The sequence below is a fragment of the Symphalangus syndactylus genome, chromosome 12 (genome assembly GCF_028878055.3).
Source record: "Symphalangus syndactylus isolate Jambi chromosome 12, NHGRI_mSymSyn1-v2.1_pri, whole genome shotgun sequence".
NCBI lineage: Eukaryota > Metazoa > Chordata > Mammalia > Primates > Hylobatidae > Symphalangus > Symphalangus syndactylus.
Genome location: NC_072441.2, coordinates 107,452,873 through 107,465,421, shown reverse-complemented (window position 1 = coordinate 107,465,421; position 12,549 = coordinate 107,452,873).

The following is a 12,549-nucleotide window of genomic DNA, read 5'->3' as shown; positions in this document are numbered from 1 at the left end:
TTCTGTTCTCTGCATTCAACTAACAGAGCTGAACCTTACTTTTGAAGGAGCAGTTCTGAAACACTCTTTGTGTAGGAACTGCCAGTGGACATTCGGAGCGCTAAGACGGTAATAGTCGAAAAAGGAATATCTTCAACTAAATACTACACAGAAGCATTCTGTGAAACTTCTTTCTGTTCTGTGCATTCAACTACAAGAGTTGAACCTTAGTTTTGATTGAGCCGTTCTGAAACACTCTTTCTGTAGAAAATGAAAGTGGAGATTCGGAGCGCTAAGAGGTTAATAGTGGAAAAAGCAATATATTCAAACATAAACTACACAGAAGCATTCTGTGAAACTTCTTTCTGATCTCTGCATTCAACTAACTGAGATAAACCTTGCTTTTGATTGAGCCGTTCTGAAACACTCTTTCTGTAGAAAATGCAATTGGATATTCTGAGCGCTAAGAGGCCTATATTGGGAAAAAGAGTATCTACACATTAAAACTACACAGAAGCATTCTGTGAAACTACTTTCTGTTCTGTGCATTCAACTAAAAGAGTTGAACCTTAGTTTTGATTGAGCCGTTCTGAAACACTCTTTCTGTAGAAAATGAAAGTGGAGATTCGGAGCGCTAAGTAGGTAATAGTGGAAAAAGGAATATCTTCAAATATAAACTACACAGAATCATTCTGTGAAACTACTTTCTGATCTGTGCATTCAGCTAACAGAGTTAAAACATACTTTTGATTGAGCAGTTCTGAACACTCTTTCTGTAGAAAATGCAATTGGACATTTGGAGCGCTAAGAGGGTAGTAGTAGAAAAAGGTATATATTCAATATAAACTACACAGAAGCATTCTGTGAAACTTCTTTCTGATCTGAGCATTCAGCTAACAGAGTTAAACCATACTTTTGATTGAGCAGTTTTGAAACACTCTGTCTATAGAAAATGCAACTGGACATTCGGAGCGCTAAGTGGGTAAAAATGGAAAAAAGAATATGTTCAAATATAAACTACACAGAAGCATTGTATGAAACTTCTTTCTGTTCTGTGCATTTAACTAACAGAGTTGAAACTTACTTTTGATTGAGCCGTTCTGAAACACTCTTTCTGTAGAAACTGCAATTGGACATTCTGAGAGCTAAGAGGCCTACGTTGGGAAAAAGAATATCTTCAAATAAAAACTACACAGAAGCATTCTGTGAAACTTATTTCTGATCTGTGCATTCAGTTAACAGAGCTAAACCATACTTTTGATTGGGCAGTTATGAAAGACTCTTTGTGTAGAAAATGCAAGTGGACCTTCGGAGCGCTAAGATTGTAATAGAGGAAAAAGGAATATCTCCAAATAAAAACTACACAGAAGCATTCTGTGAAACCCCTTTCTGTTCTCTGCATTCAACTAACAGAGTTTAGCCTTACTTTTGAAGGAGCAGTTCTGAAACACTCTTTGTGTAGAAACTGGAAGTGGATATTCGGAGTGCTAAGTGGATAATAGTCAAAAAAGTAATATCTTCAACTAAATTCTACAGAGAAGCATTCTGTGAAACTTCTTTCTGTACTGTGCATTCAACTAAAAGAGGTGAACCTTACTTTTCATTGAGCCGTTCTGAAACACTCTTTCTATAGAAACTGCAGTTGGACATTCTGAGCGCTAAGAGGCCTATAATGGTAAAATAATATCTTCATATAAACACTACACAGAAGCATTCTGTGAAACTTGTTTCTGATCTGTGCATTCAGCTAACAGAGTTAAACCATACTTTTGATTGAGCAGTTCTGAAACAGTCTTTCTGTAGAAAATGCAACTGGACATTTGGAGCGCTAAGTGGGTAATAGTGGAAAAAGGAATATCTTCAAATATAAACTACACAGAATAATTCTGTGAAACTTGTTTCTGATCTGTGCATTCAGCTTACAGTATTAAACCATACTTTTGATTGAGCAGTTCTGAACACTCTTTCTGTAGAAAATGCAACTGGATATTAGGATCGCTAAGTGGGTAGTGGTGGAAAAAGTAATATATTCAAATATAAACTACACAGAAGCATTGTATGAAACGTCTTTCTGTTCTGTGCATTCAACTAACAGAGTTGAAACTTACTTTTGATTGAGCCGTTCTGAAACACTTTCTGTAGAAACTGCAATTGGACATTCTGAGCGCTAGGAGGCCTATATTGCGAAAAATAATATATTCAAATAAAAACTACACAGAAGCATTGTGTGAAACTTATTTGTGATATGTGCATTCAGCTAACAGAGTTAAAGCATACTTTTGATTGCACAGTTCTGAACACTCTTTCTGTAGAAAATGCAAGTGGACATTCGGAGCGCTTAGAGGGTAATAGTGGAAAAAGCAATATATTCATATATAAACTACACAGAAGCATTCTGTGAAACTTCTTTCTGATCTCTGCATTCAACTAACTGAGTTAAACCTTGCTTTTGATTGAGCCGTTCTGAAACTCTCTTTCTGTAGAAAATGCAATTGGACATTCTGAGCGCTAAGAGGCCTATATTGGGAAAAAGAATATCTACACATAAAAACTACACAGAAGCCTTCTGTGAAACTTTTTCTGTTCTGTGCTTTCAACTAAAAGTGTTGAACCTTTGTTTTGATTGAGCCGTTCTGAAACACTCTTTCTGTAGAAAATGAAAGTGGACATTCTGAGCGCTAAGATTTTATTAGTGGAAAAAGGAATATCTCCAAATAAAAACTACACAGAAGCATTCTCTGAAACTTATTTCTGATCTGTGCATTCAGTTAACAGATCTAAACCATACTTTTGATTAGGCAGTTATGAAACACTCTTTGTGTAGAAAATGCAAGGGGACCTTCGGAGCGCTAAGATTGTAATAGAGGAAAAAGGAATATCTCCAAATAAAAACTACACAGAAGCATTCTCAGAAACTCCTTTCTGTTCTCTGAATTCAACTAACAGAGTTTAGCCTTACTTTTGAAGGAACAGTTCTGAAACACTCTTTGTGTAGAAACTGCCAGTGGACATTCGGAGCGCTAAGTGGGTAATAGTCAATAAAGGAATATCTTCAACTAAATACTACACAGAAGCATTCTGTGAAACTTCTTTCTGTTCTGTGCATTCAACTAAAAGAAGTGAACCTACTTTTCATTGAGCCGTTCTGAAACACTCTTTCTATAGAAACTGCAATTGGACATTCTGAGCGCTAAGAGGCATATATTGGTAAAAAGAATATTTACATATAAACACTACACAGAAGCATTCTGTTAAACTTCTTTCTGATCTGTGCATTCAGCTAATAGAGTTAAACCATACTTTTGATTGAGCAGTTCTGAAACACTCCTTCTGTAGAAAATGCTACTGGACATGTGGAGCGCTAAGTGGGTAATAGTGGAAAAAGGAATATGTTCAAATATAAACTACACAGAAGCATTCTGTGAAACTTCTTTCTGTTCTGTGCATTCAAATAACTGAGTTGAACCTTACTTTTGATGGAGCCGTTCTGAAACACTCTTTCTGTAGAAACAGCAATTGGATATTCTGAGCGCTAAGAGGCCTATATTGGGAAAAAGAATATCTTCAAATAAAAACTACACAGAAGCATTCTGTGAAACTTATTTCTGATATGGGCATTCAACTAATAGAGTAAAACCATACTTTTGATTGAGCCGTTCTGAACACTCTTTCTGTAGAAAATGCAAGTGGACATTCGGAGCGCTAAGAGGGTAATACTGGAAAAAGTAATATCTTCAAATATAAACTACACAGAATCATTCTGTGAAACTTCTTTCTGATCTGTGCATTCAGCTAACAGAGTTAAACCATACTTTTGATTGAGAAGTTCTGAACACTCTTTCTGTAGAAAATGCAACTGGACATTTGGAGAGCTAAGAAGGTAGTAGTGGAAAAAGAATATATTCAAATATAAACTACACAGAAGCATTCTGTGAAACTTCTTTCTGATCTGAGCATTCAGCTAACAGAGTTAAACCATTCTTTTGATTGAGCAGTTTTGAAACACTCTGTCTGTAGAAAATGCAACTGGACATTCGGAGTGCTAAGTGGGTAATAGTGGAAAAAGGAATATGTTCAAATATAAACTACACAGAAGCATTGTATGAAACATCTTTCTCTTCTGTACATTCAACTAACAGAGTTGAACCTTACTTTTGATTGAGCCGTTCTTAAACACTCTTTCTGTAGAAACTGTAATTGGACATTCTGAGCGCTAAGAGGCCTATATTGTGAAAAATAATATATTCAAATAAAAATTACACAGAAGCATTGTGTGAAACTTATTTGTGATATGTGCATTCAGCTAACAGAGTTAAACCATACTTTTGATTGCACAGTTCTGAATACTCTTTCTGTAGAAAATGCAAGTGGACATTCCGAGCGCTAAGAGGGTAATAGTGGAAAAAGCAATATATCCAAATGTAAACTACACAGAAGCATTCTGTGAAACTTCTTTCTGTTCTCTGCATTCAACTAACTGTGTTGAACCTTGCTTTTGATTGAGCCGTTCTGAAACACTCTTTCTGTAGAAAAAGCAATTGGACATTCTGAGCGCTAAGAGGCCTATATTGGGAAAAAAACTATCTACAAATAAAAACTACACAGAAGCATTCTGTGAAACTTCTTTCTGTTCTGTGCATTCAACTAAAAGTGTTGAACCTTAGTTTTGATTGAGCCGTTCTGAAACACTCTTTCTGTAGAAAATGCAAGAGGACATTCGGAACGCTAAGATTGTAATAGTGGAAAAAGGAATATCTCCAAATAAAAACTACACAGAAGCATTCTCTGAAACTCCTTTCTGTTCTCTGCATTCAACTAACAGAGCTGAGTCTCAGTTTTGAAGGAGCAGTTCTGAAACACTCTTTGCGTAGGAACTGCCAGTGGACATTCGGAGCGCTAAGACGGTAATAGTCGAAAAAGGAATATCTTCAACTAAATACTACACAGAAGCATTCTGTGAAACTACTTTCTGTTCTGTGCATTCAACTAAAAGAGTTGAAACTTAGTTTTGATTGAGCCGTTCTGAAACACTCTTTCTGTAGAAAATGAAAGTGGAGATTCGGAGCGCTAAGAGGGTAATAGTGGAAAAAGGACTATCTTCAAATATAAACTACACAGAATCATTCTGTGAAACTTCTTTCTGATATGTGCATTCAGCTAACAGAGTTAAAGCATACTTTTGATAGAGCAGTTCTGAACACTCTTTCTGTAGAAAATGCAACTGGACATTTGGAGCGCTAAGAGGGTAGTAGTGGAAAAAGGAATATATTCAAATATAAGCTACACAGAAGCATTCTGTGAAACTTCTTTCTGATCTGAGCATTCAGCTAACAGAGTTAAACCATACTTTTGATTGAGGAGATTTGAAACACTCTGTCTGTAGAAAATGCAACTGGACATTCGGAGCGCTAAGTGGGTAATAATGGAAAAAGGAATATGTTCAATATAAACTACACAGAAGCATTGTATGAAACTTCTTTCTGTTCTGTGCATTCAAGTAACAGAGTAGAAGCTTACTTTTGATTGAGCCGTTCTGAAACACTCTTTCTGTAGAAAGAGCAATTGGACATTCTGAGATATAAGAGGCCTATATTGGGAAAAATAATATCTTCAAATAAAAACTACACAGAAGCATTGTGTGAAACTTATTTCTGATCTGTGCATTCAGCTAACAGAGTTAAACCATACTTTTGATTGCGCAGTTCTGAACACTCTTTCTGTAGAAAATGCAAGTGGACATTCGCAGCGCTAATACTGTAATAGTGGAAAAAGGAATATATTCAATTATAAACTACACAGAAGCATTCTGTGAAACTTCTTTCTGTTCTGTGCATTCAACTAACTGAGTTGAACCTTTCTTTTGATGGAGCCGTTGTGAAACACTCTTTCTGTAGAAATTGCAATTGGACATTCTGACCGCTAAAAGGCCTATATTGGGAAAAAGAATATCTACAAATAAAAACTACACAGAAGCACTCTGTGAAACTTCTTTCGGATCTGTGCATTCCACTAACAGAGTAAAACCATACTTTTGATTGAGCCGTTCTGAACACTCTTTCTGTAGAAAATGCAAGTGGACTTTCTAAGCGCTAAGAGGCCTACATTGTTAAAAAGAATATCTTCAAATAAAAACTACACAGAAGCATTCTGTGAAACTTATTTCTGATATGTGCATTCAGTTAACAGAGCTAAACCATACTTTTGATTGAGCAGTTATGAAACATTCTTTGTGTAGAAAATGCAAGTGGACCTTCGGAGCGCTAAGATTTTTATAGAGGAAAAAGGATTATCTCCAAATAAAAACCACACAGAAGCATTCTCTGAAACTCTTTCTGTTCTCTGAATTCAACTAACAGAGTTTAGCCTTACTTTTGAAGGAACAGTTCTGAAACACTCTTTGTGTATAAACTGCCAGTGGACATTCGGAGCGCTAAGTGTGTAATAGTCAATAAAGGGATATCTTCAACTGAATACTACACAGAAGCATTCTGTGAAACTTCTTCCTGTTTTGTGCATTCAACTAAAAGAGGTGAACCTTACTTTTCATTGAGCCGTTCTGAAACACTCTTTCTATAGAAACTGCAATTGGACATTCTGAGCGCTAAGAGGCCTATATTGGTAAAAAGAATATTTTCATATAAACACTACACAGAAGCATTCTGTGAAACTTCTTTCTGATCTGGGCATTCAGCTAACAGAGTTAAACCATACTTTTGATTGTGCAGTTCTGAAACACTCTTTCTGTAGAAAATGCTACAGGACATTTGGAGCGCTAAGTGGGTAATAGTGGAAAAAGGAATATCTTCAAATATCAACTACACAGAATCATTCTGTGAAACTTATTTCTGATCTGTGCATTCAGCTAACAGAGTTAAACCATACTTTTGATTGAGCAGTTCTGAACACTCTTTCTGTGGAAAACGCAACTGGACATTTGGAGCGCTAAAAGGGTAGTAGTGGAAAAAGGAATGTCTTCAAATATAAACTACACAGAAGCATTGTATGAAACTTCTTTCTGTTCTGTGCATTCAACTAACAGATTTGAACCTTATTTTTGATTGAGCCATTCTGAAACACTCTTTCTGTAGAAAATGCAAGTGGATATTCGGAGCGCTAAGACGGTAATACTGGAAAAGGTATATATTCAAATATAAACTACACAGAAGCATTCTGTGAAACTTCTTTCTGTTCTGTGCATTCAAATAACTGTGTTGAACCTTACTTTTGATGGAGGGGTTCTGAAACACTCTTTCTGTAGAAACTGCAATTGGACATTCTGAGAGCTAAGAGGCCTATATTGGGAAAAAGAATATCTTCAAATAAAAATTACACAGAAGCATTCTGTGAAACTTATTTCTGATATGGGCATTCAACTAACAGAGTAAAACCATACTTTTGATTGAGCAGTTCTGAACACTCTTTCTGTAGAAAATGCAAGTGTACATTCGGAGCTTTAAGAGGGTAATACTGGAAATAGTAATATCTTCAAATATAAACTACACAGAATCATTCTGTGAAACTTCTTTCTGATCTGTGCATTCAGCTAACAGAATTAAACCATAATTTTGATTGAGCAGTTCTGAACACTCTTTCTGTAGAAAATACAACTGGACATTTGGAGCGCTAAGAGGGTAGTAGTGGAAAAAGAAATATATTCAAATATAAACTACACAGAAGCATTCTGTGAAAGTTCTTTCTGATCTGAGCATTCAGCTAACAGAGTTAAACCATAATTTTGACTGAGCAGTTTTGAAACACTCTGTCTGTAGAAAATGCAACTGGACATTCGGAGCGCTAAGTTGGTTATAGTGGAAAAAGGAATATGTTCAAATATAAACTACACAGAAGCATTGTATGAAACATCTTTCTGTTCTGTACATTCAACTAACTGAGTTGAACCTTGCTTTTGATTGAGCCGTTCTGACACTCTTTCTGTAGAAACTGCATTTGGACAATATGAGCCTAAAGAGGCTTATATTGGGAAAAATAATATATTCAAATAAAAACTACACAGAAGCATTGTGTGAAACTTACTTCTGATATGTGCATTCAGCTAACAGATTTAAACCATACTTTTGATTGCGCAGTTCTGAACACTCTTTCTGTAGAAAATGCAAGTGGACATTCTGAGCGCTAAGAGGGTAATAGTGGAAAAAGCAATATACCCAAATATAAACTACACAGAAGCATTCTATGAAACTTCCTTCTATTCTCTGCATTCAACTAACTGAGTTGAACCTTGCTTTTGATTGAGCCGTTCTGGAACACTCTTTCTGTAGCAAATGCAATTGGACATTCTGAGCGCTAAGAGGCCTATATTGGGAAAAAGAATATCTACAAATAAAAACTACACAGAATCATTCCGTGAAACTTCTTTCTGTTCTGTGCATTCAACTAAAAGTGTTCAACCTTAGTTTTGATTGAGCCGTTCTGAAACACTCTTTCTGTAGAAAATGCAAGAGGACATTCGGAGCGCTAAGATAGTAATAGTGGAAAAAGGAATATATCCATATAAAAACTACACAGAAGCATTCTCTGAAACTCCTTTCTGTTCTCTGCATTCAACTAACAGAGCTGAGCCTTACTTTTGAAGGAGCAGTTCTGAAACACTCTTTGTGTAGAAACTGCCAGTGGAAATTCAGAGCGCTAAGAGGGTAATAGTCGAAAAAGGAATATCTTCAACTAAATACTACACAGAAGCATTCTGTGAAACTTCTTTCTGTTCTGTGCATTCAACTAAAAGAGCTGAACCTTAGTTTTGATTGAGCCGTTCTGAAACACTCTTTCTGTAGAAAATGAAAGTGGAGATTCGGAGCGCTAAGAGGGTAATAGTGTAAAAAAGATTATCTTCAAATATAAACTACACAGAATCATTCTGTGAAACTTCTTTCTGATATGTGCATTCAGCTAACAGAGTTAAACCACACTTTTGATAGTGCAGTTCTGAACACTCTTTCTGTAGAAAATGCAACTGGACATTTGGAGCGCTATGAGGGTAGTAGTGGAAAAAGGAATATATTCAAATATAAGCTACACAGAAGCATTCTGTGAAACTTCTTTCTGATCTGAGCATTCAGCTAACAGAGTTAAAACATACTTTTGATTGCGCAGTTCTGAACACTCTTTCTGTAGAAAATGCAAGTGGACATTCGGAGTGCTAATACGGTAATAGTGGAAAAATTAATATATTCAATTATAAACTACACAGAAGCATTGTATGAAACTTCATTCTCTTCTGCGCATTCAACTAACAGAGTTGAACCTTATTTTTGATTCAGCCGTTCTGAAACACTCTTTCTGTAGAAAATGCAAGTGGATATTCTGAGCGCTAAGACGGTAATACTGGAAAAGGAATATATTCAAATATAAACTACACAGAAGCATTCTGTGAAACTTCTTTCTGTTCTGTGCATTCAACTAACTGAGTTGAACCTTACTTTTGATGGAGCCGTTCTGAAACACTCTTTCTTTAGAAACTGCAATTGGACATTCTGAGCGCTAAGAGGCCTATATTGGGAAAAAGAATATCTTCAAATAAAAACTACACAGAAGCATTCTGTGAAACTTATTTCTGATATGTGCATTCAACTAATAGAATAAAACCACACTTTTGATTGAGCAGTTCTGAACACTCTTTCTGTAGAAAATGCAAGTGGACATTGGGAGCTCTAAGAGGGTAATACTGGAAATAGTAATATCTTCAAATATAAACCACACAGAATCATTCTGTGAAACTTCTTTCTGTTCTGTGCATTCAGCTAACAGAATTAAACCATACTTTTCATTGAGCAGTTCTGAACACTCTTTCTGTAGAAAATGCAACTGGACATTTGGAGCGCTAAGAGGGTAGTAGTGGAAAAAGGAATATATTCAAATATAAACTACACAGAAGCATTCTGTGAAACTTCTTTCTGATCTGAGCATTCAGCTAACAGAGTTAAACCATACTTTTGACTGAGCAGTTTTGAAACACTCTGTCTGTAGAAAATGCAACTGGAAATTCGGAGCGCTAAGTGGGTAATAGTGGAAAAAGGAATATGTTCAAATATAAACTACACAGAAGCATTGTATGAAACTTCTTTCTGTTCTGTGCATTCAACTAACAGAGTTGAACCTTAATTTGATTTAGCCGTTGTGAAACACTGTTTCTGTAGAAACTGCAATTGGACATTCTGACCGCTAAAAGGCCTATATTGGGAAAAAGAATATCTACAAATTAAAACTACACAGAAACATTCTGTGAAACTTATTTCTGATATGTGCATTCAGCTAACAGAGTTAAACCATACTTTTGATTGCGCAGTTCTGAACACTCTTTCTGTAGAAAATGCAAGTGGACATTCGGAGCGCTAAGAGGGTAATAGTGGAAAAAGCAATATACTCAAATATAAACTACACAGAAGCATTCTGTGAAACTTCTTTCTGTTCTCTGCATTCAACTAACTGAGTTGAATCTTGCTTTTGTTTGAGCCGTTCTGGAACACTCTTTCTGTAGAAAATGCAATTGGACATTCTGAGCGCTAAGAGGCCTATATTGGGAAAAAGAATATCTACAAATAAAAACTACACAGAAGCATTCTGTGAAACTTCTTTCTATTCTGTGCATTCAACTAAAAGTGTTGAACCTTTGTTTTGATTGAGCCGTTCTGAAACACTCTTTCTGTAGGAAATGCAAGTGGACATTCCGAGCGCTAAGATAGTAATAGTGAAAAAAGGAATATCTCCAAATAAAAACTACACAGAAGCATTCTCTGAAACTCATTTCTGTTCTCTGCATTCAACTAACAGAGCTGAGCCTTACTTTTGAAGGAGCAGTTCTGAAACACTCTTTCTGTAGAAACTGCCGGTGGAAATTCAGAGGGCTAAGAGGGTAATAGTCGAAAAAGGAATATCTTCAACTAAATACTACACAGAAGCATTCTGTGAAACTGCTTTCTGTTCTGTGCATTCAATTAAAAGAGTTGAAACTTAGTTTTGATTGAGCCGTTCTGAAACACTCTTTCTGTAGAAAAGGAAATTGGAGATTCGTAGCGCTAAGAGGATAATAGTGGAAAAAGGATTATATTCAAATATAAACTACACAGAATCATCCTGTGAAACTTCTTTCTGATATGTGCATTCACCTAACAGAGTTAAACCATACTTTTGATAGAGCAGTTCTGAACACTCTTTCTGTAGAAAATGCAACTGGACATTTGGAGCGCTAAGAGGGTAGTAATGGAAAAAGGAATATATTCAAATATAAGCTACACAGAAGCATTCTGTGAAACTTCTGATCTGAGCATTCCACTAACAAAGTTAAACCATACTTTTGATTGAGGAGATTTGAAACACTCTGACTGTAGAAAATGCAACTGGACATTCGGAGCGCTAAGTGGGTAATAATGGAAAAAGGATTATGTTCAAATATAAACAACACAGAAGCATTGTATGAAACTTCTTTCTGTTCTGTGCATTCAACTAACAGAGTTGAACCTTACTTTTGATTGAGCCGTTCTGAAACACTCTTTCTGTAGAAACTGCAATTGGACATTCTCAGCTCTAAGAGGCCTATATTGGGAATAATAATATCTTCAAATAAAAACTACACAGCAGAATTGTGTGAAACATATTTCTGATACGTGCATGCAGCTAACAGAGTTAAACCATACTTTTGATTGCGCAGTTCTGAGCACTCTTTCTGTAGAAAATGCAAGTGGACATTCGGAGCGCTAATACGGTAATAGTGGAAAAAGGAATATATTCAATTATAAACTACACAGAAGCATTCTGTGAAACTTCTTTCTGTTCTGTGCATTCAACTAACTGAGTTGAACCTTACTTTTGATGGAGCCGTTGTGAAACACTCTTTCTGTAGAAACTGCAATTGGACATTCTGACCGCTAAAAGGCCTATATTGGGAAAAAGAATATCTACAAATAAAAACTACACGGAAGCATTCTGTGAAACTTCTTTCGGATCTGTGCATTCAACTAACAGAGTAAAATCATACTTTTGATTGAGCCGTTCTGAACACTCTTTCTGTAGAAAATGCAAGTGGACTTTCGGAGCGCTAAGAGCGTAATAGTTGAAAAAGGAATATATTCAAATATAAACTACACAGAAGCATTCTGTGAAACTTCTTTCTGTTCTGTGCATTCAACTAACAGAGTTCAACCTTACTTTTGATTGAGCCGTTCTGAAACACTCTTTCTGTAGAAACTGCAATTGGACTTTCTAAGCGCTAAGAGGCCTACATTGTTAAAAAGAATATCTTCAAATAAAAACTACACAGAAGCATTCTGTGAAACATATTTCTGATATGTGCATTCAGTTAACAGAGCTAAACCATACTTTTGATTGAGCAGTTATGAAACACTCTTTGTGTAGAAAATATACGTGGACCTTCGGAGCGCTAAGATTGTAATAGGGGAAAAAGGATTATCTCCAAATAAAAACCACACAGAAGCATTCTCTGAAACTCCTTTCTGTTCTCTGAATTCAACTAATAGAGTTGAGCCTTACTTTTGAAGGAACAGTTCTGAAACACTCTTTGTGTAGAAACTGCCAGTGGACATTCAGAGCGCTAAG